Source organism: Rhinoderma darwinii, chromosome 2 (genome assembly GCF_050947455.1).
Source record: "Rhinoderma darwinii isolate aRhiDar2 chromosome 2, aRhiDar2.hap1, whole genome shotgun sequence".
Lineage (NCBI taxonomy): Eukaryota > Metazoa > Chordata > Amphibia > Anura > Rhinodermatidae > Rhinoderma > Rhinoderma darwinii.
The window spans coordinates 207,525,073-207,537,924 of record NC_134688.1 but is presented as its reverse complement, the minus strand read 5'-3'; the positions used below and the strand labels follow the sequence as shown (position 1 = coordinate 207,537,924).

Here is a 12,852-nt window from a genome sequence, read left to right as displayed (position 1 = left end):
TTTTATAAAATAAAAAAATAACAGGAATTAGGCTTCTTTCACATCTGCGTCAGGGCACCGTTCATGGGTTTCGTCTGAGTTTTCCGTCAGGGGAATCCATGAACCCCTGACTGAAACAAACCGAAACCATAGGTTTCCGTTTGCAGCACCATTGATATTAATGGTGATGGATCCGGTGCAAATGGTTTCTGTTTGTCACCCTTGTGAAAGGGTTCCGTTGTTTTGACAGAATAAATAGCGCAGTCGACTTCGCTATTTATTCCATCAAAACGATGGTATCCTTAAACAACGGTGACAAACGGTCTCTTAAGTTACCCATCAATGCAGGACTAGCAGCCAGGGACATTTGCTAGGGTCTTAAAAAAATCCGGGTTGGATAAGCAATTGCTCATCTTCTCATCCCTTTTAATAGTGACAGGCAATGAGAGAGCAGAGCGAAACGACAAACTAACCAATGCAATTCTAGTCTAGCGGGAACGTGAGAGTCATGTCACTGGCTAGAAAAGTCCTTCCCTGGCAGGTTGTGAGTCTCATGACCATGGCAGGGAAAGGGACCACTAAAAGGCACCTGTCCTGGTAATAACCTGTTCCTAACATCACAGGCTATGATACTACTCAGTGATATTAATTGTTATACCTTGTAACATTAAAGTTAGAAAAGGTCAAAAACCAACTTTCTCTTCAAATGACAAGGAGCTTAGCAATCATTTATGAGGCACTGCGCCCACCCATCCACTAGTTCCATCTATGCCACATTTGCCATGCTCTAGATATCGATGCTTTATTACATATAATATTCTAAATACAGCAGGAGAAGGTACTTCATAAAATGGGAAACTTTTTTTAGGTACATAATAACTGAATAGTATATATACTGTAGCGTCATTGTTTATTCCCAAACATCAAGGTTAGAGATGTTATATAACTGATATCCTGCTGTTTAACACTGCTAATAATCAGTTCTAAATCCTGCTTCTTCCATCCATGGCCAAGTCAGCTCTTTATCCAGCTTAGTTGATTGACTCTTTAAGGATATGCTATGGTCTTAAAAATCCCAGCTTAGGTTTGCTTACTACACAGGCAGGATTCCAGAGTGTGAAATGTAGTTACTGAATATATAATAATACATACAACTTACTTTACATCCAATTTAATTTAATCCTTTCATGACCAGGGTGTTTTGGGCCTTCATGCACAGATCAAAATTCAAATTTTTAGAATACTGCATTCTATGGCCCCCTGCACACGCTGCAGATTTTGTTACAGAAATTCCTGCATCTGAAAACGAGTTCGCTTCATCTGAATAGGGTTGTTTATACAACAAGAACAAAATCTGCAACAAAATCCACATCATGTGCAGAGGGCCGAAAAGTCTACCCCAAAATGCTTTTTTCTTTTTCGCGGAAAAATAGGACAATCTTATTATTTAAAAATGGAGCCGATATCAAGTCTTTTTTTAGGGAAACATGGTCAGAAACAGGAAAAAATAATTTTTCCTAATTGTTTTATGTTATGTTTCGAGGTAGTTTGTTCAATTAATAATATTGAACTCATAACTTAATCCTCTAATTCTCCTGTGTATAGTGATGCCAAAAATTTGTACATTGTATAACATATGATGTCGCTATAGCACCGAGCACAAAGACCCTATTTTAGCTTTAAATGTATCTTCTATCTTCTTTAGCTTTAGGTTATGTTCACACGCAGAGTTTGCAAGTGTAGCTAAAACCTACAAACATCTGCCCATTTAATTCAATGGGGAAAACTGTGTTTCGATCAGACGGGGCGTTTTTTTTACGCCACCGTTTTAAAAAACGGCACGTACAAAAACGCCTTGTTAAAATAAGGAGCATGTCACTTCTTGAGCCGTTTAGCTTCAAAAATGACAGAAAATCAGAGGCTGTTTTCTCTGAAAGCAGATCCGTAATTTTCAGCCGTTTATACTTGCGCGTGTGAACATACCCTTAGACGCAGCTTCTGTACATGGATGATAATCATCCAACTACAGACTTAGGGCGGATTCAGACGAACGTGAGCGTTTTGCGCGCGTGGCAGCAGCATCTCAGCTCCGTGTGTCCTGTTCATATGGATGCGCGGCTGCGTGCTTTTCGCGCAGCCGCCATCATTATGACACTCCGTTTGGGTGTTTGTAAACAGAAAAGCACGTGGTGCTTTTCTGTTTACATTCATGCTTTTACTGTTGTTGCGCGAATAACGCGCTTCCCACGGAAGTGCTTCTGTGAGGCATGCGTGATTTTCACTTTTGACTTCAATGGGTGCGTGGTGCGCGAAAAACGCCTAAATAAAGAACATGTCGTGAGTTTTACTCAGCGGACTCACGCGCGCAAAACTCACGGACTGTCTGCACTGCCCCATAGACTTGTTTAGGTCCGTGCGACCAGCGTAAATACCACGCGGGCTGCACGGACGAAAATCACGTTCGTCTGAATCCGCCCTTATTGTTAGTAAAGGTGCAAAAGGTCCAGGTAAAACAGACTAGAATTGGTGGCCGGGAGAAATTATTTTATGTTTGGGGTAATGTACATTTCACCTAACAGGAACATATTATTGAGCAGAAGAGTAGATGGGATCCAGCGCAAATGGACTTTCTGACATAAGGTGAGCTGGAGGTTCTCTCCTACATACTTTCTATAAGGAACATATTATTGTCTGAGCACCTGACGCCCATTCAAAATGCCTACGAGTCATGTAAAACGTCTAAAATTGGCTTATGTGGGTTCGGAGAGATGTGGACTTTTTGTACAGTTAGGGGTTTTATTTACTATGGGAAAATAATATTTATGTGTTCCCTGCTGCCCCCATATATAGATCACTTATGACAGTGATTTAAAGAGTCTCTGTCACCAGATTATAAATGCCTTCTCTCCTACATAATCTGATTGGCGCTGTAATGTAGATAACAGCAGTGGTTTTTATTTTGAATAACGATAATTTTTGAGCAAGTTATGAGCTAGTTTAGATTTATGCTAATAAGTTTCTCAATGGACAACTGGGTGTGTTTTTACTTTTGACCAAGTGGGTGTTGTGGAGAGAAGTGTATGACGCTGACCAATCAGTGACAAATCAGCGTCATACACTTCTCATTGTTCCAGCCCAGCATGATCCACAGCACAGTGTGATTGTGCAGTGAAAGAAGTAAACACGCCCAGTTGCTAAAAACACAATACACACCCAGTTGTCCATTAGAAAGGCTCATTTGCATAAATATAAAATTGCTCATAACTTAGCCAAAAATGATCGTTTTAAAAAAAAACTAAAAAAACGTTATTGTTATCTACATTGCAGCGCCGATCACATGCAATAGGAGATAGGGATTTGATAATCTGGTGACAGAGCCTCTTTAATGGTAACAGCCTATTAGATCATTGTTAGCAGTAATCTGTATAGACAGACATGCAGAGAAGTCACAGATTGTGTCTTCTCTGCATGATTCCAAGCTCTCTCTGCACAGGGAACCCCTGTGATATAATTACTAAAGTCACGAGGTACCCCAGACACTTCTGAATTATAGCACATAGAACACACTCTGTTCATGGGCATTTTGTGACACGGGGCATTGATTATTTCACTTCCCTGTCACAGTACAGGACCAGACTGTCAGTGTGATAGCCCTTTCCTGCCAATGGCACTACATAATTTACCAGGCTCCTGGCCCAGAGACTAGTCTATTAGCCCTTAATTTAAATGGCGTGGATGGGAAGGCGTTGAATGCAAAAGTAATGCAATAGGAACTTTCTTTTACCAGAAAATACATATTGTCATTGCTATTTCTGTAACAACAAAGTATACCGTGTACCTTACCAGAGATGAAAGTGTATGTAAAACTCATAGTCTAACAAATGAACTTAAAGTGTAGAACCTTGGCCCCATTTACATCACATTTTTGCCCGCGGGGGCGTAGCTAATGGCTCCTGAGCCCCGATCCAAAAGTTCCTCTTGGTCCCCCAAACTTCTCCTAACGGCCGACTGCCATGGCCCACAACTTTCAGCTGAATAGTTGGGTCTCTTAAGTTACCCATTAATGCAGGACTAGCAGCCAGGGACATTGCTAGGGTCTTAAAAGATCGGGGCACAAGTCTCAAGACATATGTTTTTCTCCCCCAAAAAAAATATATAAACGTACACTACCATTCAAAAGTTTAGGGTCACTTAGAAATTTCCTTATTTTTGAAAGTAAAGCACAGTTTTTTTCAATGAAGATAACATTAAATTAATAAGAAATACACTCTATACATTGTTAATGTGCTAAATGACTATTCTAGCTGCAAACGTCTGTTTTTTTAATGCAATATCTACATAGGTGTATAGAGGCCCATTTCCAGCAACCATCACTCCAGTGTTCTAATGGTACATTGTGTTTGCTAACTTTGTTAGAAGGCTAATGGATGATTAGAAAACACTTGAAAACCCTTGTGCAATTATGTTAGCACTGCTGTAAACAGTTTTGCTGTTTAGAGGAGCTATAAAACTGACCTTCCTTTGGGCTAGTTGAGAATCTGGAGCATTACATTTGTGGGTTCGATTAAACTCTCAAAATGGCTAGAAAAAGAGAGCTTTCATGTGAAACTCGACAGTCTATTCTTGTTCTTAGAAATGAAGGCTATTCCATGCGAGAAATTGCCAAGAAACTGAAGATTTCCTACAACGGTGTGTACTACTCCCTTCAGAGGACAGCACACACAGGCTCTAACCAGAGCAGAAAGAGAAGTGGGAGGCCCCGCTGCACAACTGAGCAACAAGACAAGTACATTAGAGTCTCTAGTTTGAGAAATAGATGCCTCACAGGTCCTCAACTGGCAGCTTCATTAAATAGTACTGGCACAACGCCAGTGTCAATGTCTACAGTGAAGAGGCGACTCCGGGATGCTGGCCTTCAGGGCAGAGTGGCAAAGAAAAAGCCATATCTGAGACTGGCTAATAAAAGGAAAAGATTAATATGGGCAAAAGCACACAGACATTGGACAGAGGAAGATTGGAAAAAAGTGTTATGGACAGACGAATCGAAGTTTGAGGTGTTTGGATCACACAGAAGAACATTTGTGAGATGCAGAACAACTGAAAAGATGCTGGAAGAGTGCCTGACGCCATCTGTCAAGCATGGTGGAGGTAATGTGATGGTCTGGGGTTGCTTTGGTGCTGGTAAAGTGGGAGATTTGTACAAGGTAAAAGGGATTTTGAATAAGGAAGGCTATCACTCCATTTTGCAACACCATGCCATACCCTGTGGACAGCGCTTGATTGGAGCCAATTTCATCCTACAACAGGACAATGACCCAAAGCAAACCTCCAAATTATGCAAGAACTATTTAGGGAAGAAGCAGGCAGCTGGTATTCTATCTATAATGGAGTGGCCAGCACAGTCACCAGATCTCAACCCCATAGAGCTGTTGTGGGAGCAGCTTGACCGTATGGTACGCAAGAAGTGCCCATCAAGCCAATCCAACTTGTGGGAGGGCCTTCTGAAAGCATGGGGTGAAATTTCTCCCGATTACCTCAGCAAATTAACAGCTAGAATGCCAAAGGTCTGCAATGCTGTAATTGCTGCAAATGCAGTATTCTTTGACGAAAGCAAGTTTGGAGGAGAAAATTATTATTTAAAATAAAAATCATTACGTAAAGGATCTGCCAGACACAGCTTCTGTGTCGACGCCCGTGGTTAATCAGTCTGCACCTGCTTCTAAGTCTCATAGAGTGACTCGATCTGCTACCACTCAGGCTGGTAGGCTCAGGAGTGGGAGAACATATCACAGCCTGGCCAGACGGTTCTAGCTCCCGCCCGCGGTCTATTTATACCTTCATTTCCTGCTTGTCTCTGCCTGTGATTCTTTCCTGTTTCCTGGCTCTGATGCTCCTGCTATCATTATGGACCTTGCTTCATTTTGACCCTGGCTTTACTGACTACTCTCCTGCTCTGCGTTTGGTACCTCGTACACTCCTGGTTTGACTCGGCTCGTTCACTACTCTTGTTGCTCACGGTCTTGCCGTGGGCAACTGCCCCATTTCCCTTAGCTTCTGTGTACCCTTGTCTGTTTGTCTGTCGTGCACATATTGAGCGTAGGGACCATCGCCCAGTTGTACGCCGTCGCCTAGGACGGGCCATGCAAATAGGCAGGGACTGAGTGGCGGGTAGATTAGGGCTCACCTGTCTTCTCCCTACCCCGTCATTACACATTATTTCTAACCTTTTCAATGTCTTAACTATATTTTCTAGTCATTTTGCAACTCATTTGATAAATATAAGTGTGAGTTTTCATGGAAAACACAAAATTGTCTGGGTGACCCCAAACTTTTGAATGGTAGTGTATATATAGAATTCTTAAAGAGCTTAGTTCAGTTATTTCTGTTCCCATTTTCTTAATATTCAGAGATTCTCTAGTGACTGGTATAGTGCCATGGGACTGGCGCAGGGCAAATGTGGTGCCTATTTTCAAAAAGGGCTCTAGGTCTTCCCCGGGTAATTATAGACCAGTAAGCTTAACATCTATCGTTGGGAAAATGTTTGAGGGGCTATTGAGGGACTATATACAGGATTATGTGACAAAAAATAGTATTATAAGTGATAGCCAGCACAGATTTACTAAGGAGAGAAGTTGTCAAACTAACCTGATCTGTTTTTATGAAGAGGTGAGCAGAAGCCTAGACAGAGGGGCCGCTGTTAAGGATCTGCCAGGCACAGCTTCTGTATCTATGCCCATAGGTAATCAGTCTGCACCTGCTTCTATGTCTGTGAGACTGACTACATCTTCCACCACTCAGGATGGCAGGCTTAGGAGTGGGAGAGCCTATCACAGCCTGGCCAGACGGAGCTAGCTCCCGCCCTCTGTCTATTTATACCTGCCTTTCCTGTTCCTCCTTGCTTGTGATTCTTCTCGTTTGGTTTCCTGGCCCTGCTGCAGCTTCTTAAACTATTTGACCCTGCTTCATATTGACCCTGGCTTACTGACTACTCTCCTGCTCTGCGTTTGGTACCTCGTACACTCCTGGTTTGACTCGGCTTGTTCACTACTCTCCTGCTCTGCGTTTGGTACCTCGTACACTACTGGTTTGACTCGACTCGTTCACCACTCTTGTTGCTCACGGTGTTGCCGTGGGCAACTGCCCCTTTCCCTTGCTTCTGTGTACCCATGTCTGTTTGTCTGTTGTGCAATTATTGAGCGTAGGGACCGTCGCCCAGTTGTACCCCGTCGCCTAGGGCGGGTCGTTGCAAGTAGGCAGGGACTGAGTTGCGGGTATATTATGGCTCACTTGTCTGTTTCCTTACCCCCATCATTACATAATCACAAGCCATATACTTAGTCTACCCTGGTCCCTCACACTACTATGGACCCCCTTGAGACCCTGGCTCAGCAAGTGCAGGGTCTCTCCTTACAGGTCCGGGCCCTGGCTCAGAGGGTCAACCAGCCTGATACTACCATGGTAGTGCCCCTCACCCCACCTCTTGAACCCCACCTCAAGTTGCCTGACCGGTTCTCAGGGGACCGGAAGACTTTTCTCGCCTTTCGGGAGAGTTGTAGGCTCTATTTTCGCTTAAAGCCCCACTCCTCAGGTCCTGAGAGCCAGCGGGTGGGTATAATTATGTCCCGGCTCCAGGAAGGGCCCCAAGAATGGGCCGTCTCCTTGGCTCCTGACGCCCCTGAACTTTCCTCCGTTGATCTTTTCTTTTCTGCTCTCGGACTCATTTATGACGAGACTGACAGGACTGCCTTTGCCGAGAGTCAGCTGGTGACCTTACGTCAGGGTAAGAGACCTGTTGAGGAGTATTGCTCTGACTTTAGGAAGTGGTGCTTAGCTTTTCGGTGGAATGACCCTGCCTTAAGGTGCCAGTTCAGGTTGGGTCTGTCGAACGCCCTGAAAGACCTGCTAGTTAGCTATCCCTCTTCTGACTCCCTAGACCAGGTTATGGCTTTAGCGGTACGACTTGACCGACGTCTCAGGGAACGACAACGTGAACTTTTTTGTGTTTTCTCCTCTGACTCCCCCATGATGCCTCCCGAGGTTCCGTTGCTTCGTTCTTCCACGGAAGACTCGGAGGTACCTATGCAACTCGGGGCCTCCGTGTCCCCCCAACAACGTAGAGAGTTCCGCAAGAAGAACGGTCTCTGCTTCTATTGTGGGGATGACAAGCATCAAGTGAACACCTGTCCTAGGCGTAAGAATAAGCAGCCGGAAAACTTCCGCGCATAAGTGATCATCGGGGAGGTCACTTGGGTGCACAGGTATTTCCCAAAAATATGAAACGTAATAAAATCTTGCTTCCCTTTCAGGTCTCTTTTGGTGGTAGGTCTGCTACCGGCAGTGCCTTCGTGGATTCAGGGTCGTCTGCTAATATCATTTCTGTGGAATTTGCTATGTCTCTAGCTATGCCTTTGATTGATTTGCCTAAACCTGTCCCGGTAGTGGGTATCGACTCCACTTGTCTTGCTAATGGTTATTTTACACAGCATACCCATGTTTTTGAACTCCTTGTTGGCTCCATGCATTTGGAGCAGTGCTCTGTACTGTTGATGCAGGGATTATCGTCCGATTTGGTTTTAGGCCTTCCCTGGTTGCAGTTGCATAATCCCACGTTTGACTGGAATACTGGGGATCTTACCAAATTGGGTAATGAATGCTTGACGTCATGTTTTTCTGTTAATTCTATTTCTCCCCCTGAGGAGGTGAACACGCTACCTGAGTTTGTTCAGGACTTCGCTGATGTTTTCTCTAAGGAGGCCTCCGAAGTGTTACCTCCTCATAGAGAATACGATTGCGCTATCGATTTGGTACCAGGAGCTAAGCTCCCTAAGGGTAGGATATTTAATCTCTCTTGTCCCGAACGTGAAGCCATGAGAGAGTATATCCAGGAATGCCTGGCCAAGGGTTACATTCGCCCCTCTACTTCTCCGGTAGTTGCTGGCTTCTTCTTCGTAGGGAAGAAGGATAGTGGTCTTAGGCCATGCATTGACTACCGTAACTTGAATAAGGTCACTGTAAGGAACCAGTATCCCCTTCCTTTGATTCCTGATCTCTTTAATCAGGTTCAGGGGGCCCAATGGTTCTCTAAGTTTGATCTACGGGGGGCGTATAACCTTATCCGCATCAAAGAGGTGGATGAGTGGAAGACTGCATTTAACACGCCCGAAGGTCATTTCAAATACCTCATCATGCCCTTTGGGTTGTGTAATGCTCCCACGGTCCTCCAGAATTTCATAAATGAGATTTTGAGAGATTACCTGGGGGTATTTCTTGTAGTGTACCTTGATGACATACTTGTGTTTTCCAAGGACTGGTCCTCCCACATTGAGCATGTCAGGAAGGTGCTCCGGGTCCTTTGGGAAAACAAACTGTTTGCAAAGACCGAAAAATGTGTGTTTGGGGTGCAGGAGATACCATTTTTGGGTAAAATCCTCACTCCTCATGAATTCCGCATGGACCCCACCAAGGTCCAGGCTGTGGCGGAATGGGTCCAACCTGCCTCCCTGAAGGCGTTACAGTGCTTCTTGGGGTTCGCTAATTATTACAGGAGATTTATTGCTAACTTCTCGGTCATCGCTAAGCCTCTTACGGATCTCACTCGCAAGGGTGCTAATCTCCTCCACTGGCCTCCTGAGGCTGTCCAGGCTTTTGAGGTCCTTAAGAAGTGCTTTATCTCGGCCCCGGTGTTGGTTCAGCCCAACCAAATGGAGCCATTTATCGTGGAGATTGACGCGTCCTAGGTGGGAGTGTGGGCTGTCCTGTCCCAGGGTACCAGGTCCCTCACCCATCTCCGTCCCTGTGCCTACTTCTCCAGGAAGTTTTCGCCCACTGAGAGTAACTATGATATTGGCAACCGCGAACTCTTAGCCATTAAATGGGCATTTGAAGAGTGGTGCCACTTCCTGAAGGGGGCTAGGCACCAGGTAACGGTCCTTACCCACCACAAGAATCTGGTTTTCCTAGAATCGGCCCAGAGGCTAAACCCGAGACAAGCTCGATGGGCGTTATTTTTTACCAAATTCAACTTTTTGGTTACCTATAGGGCTGGGTCTAAAAATATTAAGGCTGATGCACTGTCGCGTAGCCTCATGGCCAGCCCTCCTTCGGAGGAAGATCCTGCTTGTATTTTGCCTCCAGGTATAATCATTTCCTCTATTGATTCTGATTTAGTTTCTGAAATTGCTGCTGATCAAGGTTCAGCTCCCGGGAACCTTCCTGAGAACAAGCTGTTTGTTCCCCTGCAATTCTGGCTAAGGGTACTTAGGGAAAATCAAGACTCCGCACTATCTGGTCATCCAGGCATCCTGGGTACCAAGCACCTCATTGCCAGAAACTATTGGTGGCCTGGGTTGCCTAAAGACGTTAAGGCCTACGTCGCCGCTTGTGAGGTTTGTGCTAGGTCCAAGACTCCCAGGTCCCGACCAGCGGGCTTACTACGTTCTTTATATTTGTAGAAGAATGATCGAGGCACTCAACGAAGCTGGCAAACAATTACTTTATTACAAAAAGATCTTGGTCAGGATGTGGAATTGCCTACGGCCGTTTCACGTGCGTACACGCTTTCTCAAGGCCCTGGCGTCACTTCCTTCACCTGCCCTTTTATTTACAAATTAGTGCACATTGTTACATAACAAAAGTTAAAAAAGACAGGAAAATGCACAGTATACTTTGGTGATTCATACAACTGATACATTCTAATCTTGAAATGTCAATATTTCAGTATTAAATTATCAAAAAACAATAAGGTTCATGTTAAGAACGAACTAAGATCGTTCCGATCATTGAGACCGAGCGGTCCTAGCGCACCTGTCTGAGAAATTATCTCTGCCTCTCTTTGCAATAGAGATTTGTGTCTGTCTCCTCCTAACGCCGATGACTGAATGTGAACAATGCCCACAAATCGCATACATCGAGCGTTATTATCATGTTTCTCCTGCATATGTTGTATCAACCTAGGGCATCCCTCACATGTGATTAATGATCTTATATGTTCACGAAATCTTACATACATAGGTCTAAAAGAAAGAAAGAAAGAAAGATAAATTCATCCGAGACAAAGGTGATTTCGATACCGGTCATATTTTCAGTTGGGGTAATCGGAGGATACGAAAATTTAGACGTCAAAAGACCCAGCACAAATCAACTGATTATTGGACTACCGATTCAGGATCAGATTCTAGCCATGGAGAAGAGGTGACCAGGCATGGTCCGTTGATGGACATTTCTACTAGTCCTGTAACTGAGGGGAACAACAACCCTTTAGGAGGAACATCAGAAGGGGTCGTCAAAGGCAGAAGAGGCAACTACGCAGGAGTCAAGCGAAAACAGGTCTCTTGGAGACAGTAAGAGACTGTTCTTCTAATTATGCAATGTCTATATCTGGTTTAGATGTACCTGTTTCTACCAAGGTAACAACTGTGATTAACCTGTCTGATCTTACTTTGACTCCAGATTGCCTTTCTCTGCTTTCAAAAGGTTTCAACTATTGTATAAATTCTGAATTTGATTATACTAAATTTGAAATAGATCTTTATAAATCAATACGTAAGATGAATTTGCATCGGGTTTTTTCTGGTAATACTTCTACAAAAATGCCTCCCATTGGTGAAAGGAAAGTTACTGTGGGTACTCTTGGCTTTAGTTTAAATGATAATTTTTCTGCTGAAGATAGAAAAATGTTACATATTCTAATGGATGTCCCTATTGAAGAGGTGGATTATGAACCACAATTGTATAATTTTGAAAAATTTCAGGGTGGGAAACCATCCACTTTTAACCCTCCTTTACCTGCCGGTTCACAATTGGATTTATTTCAAAAAGAGGTTTTACGGGATGTAAAATGTTTGATTTATCCATCAGCCACTCCCAATCTATCAGTAGATGAAAGAAAGGCATTGAAATGGTTAAGTTCTAATAAAAATGTTATTTTAAAACCGGCAGATAAAGGAGGGAACATAGTATTACTGTCAAAAGAATATTATATTCAGGAGGCCCATCGCCAGCTAGATGATAAAATGGTTTATGAAATCCTTAAACAGGAACCAACTTCATTGTACCTAAGGTTATTGAGATCATTATTGAGAAAAGGGGTTGAGGGTGGTTTCTTTTCTGAAAGTTTCGGAGAGAAATTAATTATACCATTCCCTAATAGACCATATTGGTATTTCATCCCAAAGGTACATAAATCAATGGAATCCCCCCCAGGCCGTCCTATCATAGCGGGAATTGGATCAGTTACTGAGCCACTTTCACGCTATTTGGATTGGGTCATGCGCCCATTATTAAAGAATATTCCTTCCTATTTACAGGATACACAAGATTTCCTGTCAATAATTATGGATTTTGGTTGAAAAGCCTATACACCCGTATCCCTCAGGATGCCGGTGTACAGGCTGTTAGACGTCAATTGCAGTATACTAATAGTGATCATGCGTTTATTGACTTCATATGTGAGGCATTACAGTATGTGTTGAGTCACAATTCCTTCCAATTTGATGACATCTGGTATCGACAAAAGTCGGGAACGGCCATGGGAACTCCTGTAGCTCCGACTTTTGCGAACGTATTTTTAGCGGATTTTGAAGAACAAATGATATATAATCTATCTAATCCCTATGCCAAATACCTACAGTTATACCTGCGTTATATAGACGACATTTTTGTAGTGTGGTCTGGTACACAGCAAGAGTTCCTAGATTTTGTAAAATATCTCAATGCAAACGCATCCAATATGAGTTTTACATATAAATTTGGTAATCAGGAAATTGAGTTCTTGGATGTATATGTAACAATAGAGGGGGGAGCAATTCAGACTAAAGGTTATCGAAAACCTACAGCTACCAATACATTGTTGCGGTATGATAGCTATCACCCTAG

General features: G+C 43.5%; 1 protein-coding gene across 1 annotated transcript in view; it reads right to left on the bottom strand.

The window, feature by feature from the left end:
* The window catches only part of IMPG2 (interphotoreceptor matrix proteoglycan 2), a 91,542-nt gene that overhangs the window by 55,939 nt on the left and 22,751 nt on the right, over positions 1-12,852 (bottom strand). The window lies entirely within an intron of this gene.